The sequence below is a fragment of the Elephantulus edwardii genome, unplaced genomic scaffold (genome assembly GCF_000299155.1).
Source record: "Elephantulus edwardii isolate Elephantulus edwardi_28Jun2011 unplaced genomic scaffold, EleEdw1.0 scaffold00616, whole genome shotgun sequence".
NCBI classification, from domain to species: Eukaryota; Metazoa; Chordata; class Mammalia; order Macroscelidea; family Macroscelididae; genus Elephantulus; species Elephantulus edwardii.
In genome coordinates this window covers 101,095-108,124 of record NW_006400366.1, presented here as the reverse complement: position 1 = coordinate 108,124, position 7,030 = coordinate 101,095, and positions in this window count along the sequence as shown.

The following is a 7,030-nucleotide window of genomic DNA, read 5'->3' as shown; positions in this document are numbered from 1 at the left end:
ATTATCATTTTAGGAAAAACATTTTACTTCTCACTGAATAAGATTTAAACTTGCAAAATATAGTGAAAAACTCCTATTAATCCATTGAAAGTGTGGAATAGTGAAAGAGTCTCAATCTTCTCCTCTGTGGCCTCCAGTTACACTATTTTTCTCCTATATCCTCAAATTTTTCCCCTAATGTTTCTCTTTCCTTGCTAGTGATAATCTTAATAATTCTTAATTCCAGGTTATTTTTTATTTTCTCCTTTTATTTAATTTTTACAAATCTTACCTCTTTATAATAATATTATTTCTTCATAACCTTTGAACCTTGAGTGTCCAGACTACTCATTACTTAAAGGACAGTCTAAAAACTGACCGAAAAATCCACAAGCAAAAAAACCAACCAAAAGCCAAAACACTACTATGGAGTGGGTTTCAATTCATAGCTACCCTATATTGAAATTTGAGGCTGTATATATTTATGAAAGGAGACTATACTTTTTTTTCATGGAGTAGCTGGTGAATTTCAACTCATAGTCTTTCAGTTGGCAATGTCAATTGTTAATTGCTATGTCATCAGAGATCCTGCCTCACAAAAAACCCAACTTTTTTATTAACAATTTTATATTCAAAACTATACCTTAGACATCATAGCATTTATTTCATTTCATGCATACCATCCTCTTGCTTCTTCGATAACTATGAAACTAGATCCATTATAAGTGAGGAGTTATGTTGCCAAACCAAAGGCACATGGTTCAAATTCAACTACTCTTTTGTGGGAGAAAGATGGAAAACTCTCCTTATACTGTTGTCTCTGAAAACAAGCTGGAAGGTCAGCTAATAGTTGGTTCTGACTGCACCTTGCACAGCAATGATGAGGGGTTTATTTTTATATCTTTTTATAAATTATATGCCAATATATTAAAAGTACATTTTTAAATTTCTTAACTTTATTTAAAAAGTTTGAAATGTACAAAATTTGGGGGGTTACCTAATTTTTTCCTCACTTTAGATTGTCTTGCTAAAATTTATCACAATGTTAAATCCACTGAAGTTCATGTATTCTAAATAATGTTTAGTAAACTGTTTTGTGAAACTATCAGAGATAATTTATTAAGCATAGAAAAATTAATTTCAGTAGTTTTTAAGTATTGTATGGTAAATGGAATGTCTATAAATTTTCCTATAAATGTGCTTTTTTACTCATGTAGAGATAATTTTCTTAGATAACAGAATGCAAATCCTTCATCATGTTCTAGTACAGAATATAATACAAACATGCTTTCAAAGTGGGTTTTATCAATTTTTAGGCTAAGCCTTGTGACAGGGATGTGTCAAATGTGATAATGGTTACCTATGGTGAACAGTGTTTGGTGGAGTTCCCCAATTAAAACAAGTTTGGAAGCAGGAGCACCATGCACTTCCAAAATAGATTGCCTCTGGAAACTCTACGAACTTGGAGGAACAATGAAAGTTATACAAGTGTTAGGTCTTTCTTCATAGGGTCGCTATGAGTTGTCTACGACTTGACAGCATTTAGCAATAACAACAAAGAATACTGAGAAGGAAAAAATATACCCAACAAAACAACACTTGCAGGAGTCAATCAAGAAGGAACTGGAAAAAAATTCAAACAGAATTTATAAAGGACATAGAAGATAGATATAACTGATAATATCAGATATTTCGTGTAAGCATTCCATATCAGAAAGGTGTTTTGCTTTTTACTGATTGTATAAATGAATAAATGTTTATAATCTAACCAATTATGGATGACATTGAGAATAGGAATTCTTAAACACCTGTACTCCTGCAAAGTCTGTACATAGACTAAGAAGCAGTCATTCAAGCAGAACAAGGGAATGCCACATAGTTTAAAATCAATGCTATATGGTGCCACTGTTGTATAATGAGGCTGGCACTGGGGTGGGGGTAAGACTGAGAAAAACTGGATGAAATATGTTTATGGCATTGAAGTCTATGGGGGAGAGAATAGTCTAAAAGAATTATATTTTAGGGCATTATTTTTATCGTAGGAGTATGCAATGAGGGTTGCAGAGTGGATTATATTTGGGGGTGGGGATTATGTCCCAAGGAGGGAGTTTTTCTTTTGCTTTTCAAGGAGAGGAGCAAACGGGGGGGAGGGGTTTGTGTGGAGAGAAGGGGGCAACAATGAATGAATGGAATTCCAAAATCTCTGTAGATGTTCATTGAAATGAAAAATAACCTAAAATTTTAAAAAAAATAAAATAAAATCAGGATATACATCTGGATCAGATCCTTGCCTATACTTACTGTATTCTCTGAATCATCCCTCTCCTTTACTTTACGTTAATTATTATCCCCTGAACCTCTAAGTTTGCCATGTGTTGGAATTAATAAATGAAAAACTTGGGAGGGACTGAAAAGAATCATGCTAAGTGAACTAACTCAGATCCACAAGGACAAATATTTTATAAAACCATTACTATAGAATGAGTATGGGAATCCAAGGAGTGGGTGGGAGAGGGTGAAAACAGAGGGATAAGGAGAGGAATAAGGACGTGTGGGGTGAAGAGGGGGGAGAGAATTAATCCTGGGGTCAGAAAATTTGGTGGGTGGGTGGGTGAGGAAAATTGGAAAATCTGATGTGAAAACAATGTATTTGAATTTTGTAAAGTAGAAAAAAAATAAAAAAGTCATAATCAATGTCCTAAGTTAAAAGAAAAAAAATATGGGGAAGCTTTCTAAAACTCTATATATTATATGTCATTCCTTTGATATTTCTTTATGACATTTCTTCAATGATTCACTATTGAAAAACCAAAACCATACCTACAAGCTTCCTCTTGCAAGTGATCACAGTGAAACTCAGGAGTTTGGTTTGTGTTTGTGTGTTTATTTATTTAATTCCTTTTTCTTTGATGCCATATCTATATTGTGACCAAAATTTATTTCTTGAATTAATGAAAAAGAATTAATAATTACAGATAAATACGATTAAAAAGCAATTGTATTACTCTTTAAACACTAATGAAAAGTGAAGGAGTTGGTGGTCAACTGAGTAAAGAGTTGCACTGTCATCCCAAGAGCAGATAGTTAGAATCCATTAGCTGCTTTGAGTGAAAAATATGGATACTCCTCCCTTGTGATTCATAACCTCTGAAAACCTACTAGAGGTCAGTTGCAAGTTGGCTCTGATTCAGTACCAATGACATTTACTTTTAGGGTTTTTAAAAATGAAAGATACATCAGAATGGATGAATTTTATTTTAATCACACTGAAAGGAGATTGAGTTCACTCTTCTACATGACTTAAGCAATATCACGGTAAAATTTTCAATATAATAGTCGAGTATACATTTCCCCAAATCTCTGCTTATAGAAACAACTTCTTGCACCAACACAAATGTGGAATATATCCCTGATCCATATTGCATATATCAGAGACAATTTTTATAAAATCACACCTATTCAATATTTTCTCTGGCATAAAAACTGAGTTATAGCAAGCTAATAAAAGCATTATCATCATCTTTTCAGCAATTATATCATGAACACTAATTTGTATAGAATTTAGAAGTTTATAAAATTCATTAGGAGACCAACAATTACAATTTGACTTACTGACTTAAAAGATTTATGTGAATCTGATACTCACACATAAATTTTAAACCTATGCTTGCCAGCAAGAGAAGAAAACATGTGATTCCCAGGAGCACAATAGCATGTACTTGAAATCCTGAACAAAATCAGGAAGAGAAAAAAAAACAGATACTATAAAGATTTAATTTTAAAATACCCCATCAAAGTTATAGTAAAATGAAAATTTGTCCTAGAGTTTAAAATTAGTTTTACTATTAACGCTTATTATTAATGGTATTTATTAAATGTTGTCTATAATAAACACTACTCAACCCTTTTTCTACTTTTAAATTTTTTTCCTTGAAGCAAAAGTTCACAAAGTAAATTCATTTTCCCTTCAATCATTCATATTGCTGTTTTAGGACTTCAGAAAGATCCTTGATAGCACACTTCCCCAATAACATCCATCTATCTCCTAATCCCCTGACAGCTAGAATTAAGGATATTCATTTTGGGTACAAGAAAGATGAAATTGTTGACAATTTCAACCTTTTTTCCATCTTCATTCTCAGTATTTTCTACATTGTTGCCTTTTAGTCCCTTGGTGAACATTTTTGTTTTGTGGTGTTAAGATGTAAAAAAAATCTGGTTTAACAGGAATAGGCAAATCAGAAATTGACTATCTTAAATGGTGGAATAGAGGCATAAGGAATGAAGTAGGTGATTTCCATGCTTTTATGAATGTAGATTATGGTAAGGGGAAGGTTGATACTATAGACATGAAGAACAATGGCTCCAAACACCGGGGAGTAGACTGTGTTAGGACTTTTGAGAATGACTTTTCTATCCATTGCATTACTTTACCCTGGGGTTCAATTGTGTACAGGTGGTTCACCTTTGATCAACATCTCCAACATCATCAACAGCTGAGAGGCACCATTAGAAACTTTTCACCTTTGCTACAGCTAGACAGTAGCAGGAATATGGCAAGCTCTTACCTGCTGAAGTCAGCTGGAGCCAGAACCAAAGGTTTTCCTTGCTGGAAGAAAGCTGCTAACTGCAGAAACTTCTTGTGTTTAGGTTACTGTTTCTTGGATTTTGTTGCTGGGCTGAATCTAAAGTTTCACTGTATGGTATCCTTTGCATTTCCCTTTCCCCAGTCAATTTCCACATGTGTAGAAATTCCCCAAATCCATAAATGGCATAACTGTGAGTAAATAAGTTGTCTGTGTGGTAATTTGGGATTAATATTGGACATAGTGATTAGTAGATATATAGATGGCGTTAGAGTGGAGGGGTGGCTTATGTCTGTCCTTGAAGCTATCAGTTTTATAGATGGAAACAATTCTCCTTTGTGGAGTTAGTAGAGGTCAAACTTGGCCAAACCCATTTTGTCCATAGTCTTTTTACATATATGTATTATTTATTATAGGAATATAGTATCAAATTTGTAATCACACTCCCATCTCTGTGCTTTTTATCTCCATTAATTTTCTCTTTTATCCCATCTTTCTTCCTGAGCCTTATTTCTGGGTACACCCTATACTTTCAGTCTTATGATTGGCTTTTCTAAGTTCTTCCTTGTTATTGTTGTTTACATTATAGGTATATGCTAGATGAAAGTTGATCCACAGGAGTTATCTTAGCTCTAGAATGAAAAGGAGGCTAAATTCCATAATCTCAAGTGTTCCACCAGTCTATGTTATATCAATAAGCATGGAAATTTTCAAGATTTTATGTTTTGCTCTGTTTTTGTCCCGCCTGGCAGGATTATCTATTGTGATCTTAGAGATATTAGTCTTAGCCTGGTATCGCCTGCTTTTTCTGGCCTTAGTGTTGTAGAAGTTGAAGTTTGTACAGTTCACTATTCCTGTTGATTATTTACTATCATTATATGCCTTTGTTTTTCCTCATTCTTTTAGTTCTGGTTAAGAAAAGAGCAATAGTTGGACTTTTAGTTACTCGCAATTATTTACTCACTATAGTAGAATGTGGAACATTTTATTATTGTTACTCCAATTAATCTTGATGTTTCTAGAGTTCACAGTTATGTAAGACTAAGATTCTCTCAGTGTTTGATAAAGATTAATAACATGTTTCTTTTACTCTTTGTTGGATCTACTATACACATAGATAAATGTACAGCATCTGAAAATATGCACGAAGAAAATTATCTGTTAATCTTAGTATAATCATGGATACAGTCACTCACTTTTCTCTATCTGTTAAGCATGTTTGTCTTCTAAGACTCCCCTTCTGGTTTGGTATTTGTTATTATCAGAAATTCAGGATTTTTAGTTTAATAGCACTTATTTTTTTGTCTCTATTTCTTGTACAACTCTATTTTTTCTTTCTTTAGTGATAATATGCTAACCATATCCTAATATATTGTCTTCTCTTCATTCAACTTAGTGTATGTGCATTATCTAGTTAATGATTTTTCTGCCTTACTCTGCACTCCTCTTTTAGCCACAGTAATCATGAAAAAATATTGCCAACTAATTATAAATATTCTGTTGATTTTCTGTAACATTAGACTTATAAAATAGTTATCCTTTTGTTACTCACTTATTTAAATAACCACAATATATGCTAAATCATCCAAATGTAGTATTCCCTTTTTTGTATATGCCACAGGTTTGTTTGTTTGTTTTCCTCAATTTATTCACTGATGGGCACTTAGGTTGTTTCTATCTCTTTACTTTTGTAAATAATATTTTAGTAAGCCTGAGTGTGCAGGCCTGTTACTGTTTTATCTCTTCTTTATATGGTGGAATTGCTAGATAGCTCTGGTGGACTGGTGACAAGAAGCTGTGTTGCGATCCTTAAGGCACGTGGTTCAAATCCACCAGATACTCCATAAGAGGGTGACCAATGTCCTCCTTCACACCAATGTGTGGTTAACTGCCTCTGTAAATCCTCAGGAACGTCAGCTATGAGTTGTTTCTGACTCAATGGTAGACAACAAGTGGTAGACTAGTGAGAGTTGCACTGTTAACCCAAACACAATTTAAGGTAAATTGCACATAGGAGATAATCTCCTTGTATGTACAATTTACAACACCTGAAAATCTGGGGAGGATCAGGTTTGAGTTGTTTCTGAGTCAAGGCCAAGTAATAACAACAAATATTGAGGCTACTGGATGAATGGTATTTCTGTTTCTATCTATTTAAGTAAGTGCCATTCTTTTTCCAATGGTGATTACATAATTTTACAGCTGCACTAGCAATATGTTTGGGAGTCCTAGCTTCATATCTCACCAAAATATTCTGCCTTCTGACCTACTGTTGCTGATTTCAAACAAACTATCTTTGCTGTTTGAATGTGCATTTCCTTAATAGCTACAGGTAAGGACTTGCATATGATCCACAAACTGCTATGCAATAAAAAAATATAGGAGCACTTCTTTCCTGAGTTTAAAGTCTCAGAAAATCTACTGGAGGATCAGCTATGAGTTAATTCTTGCTCAACAACAATGAA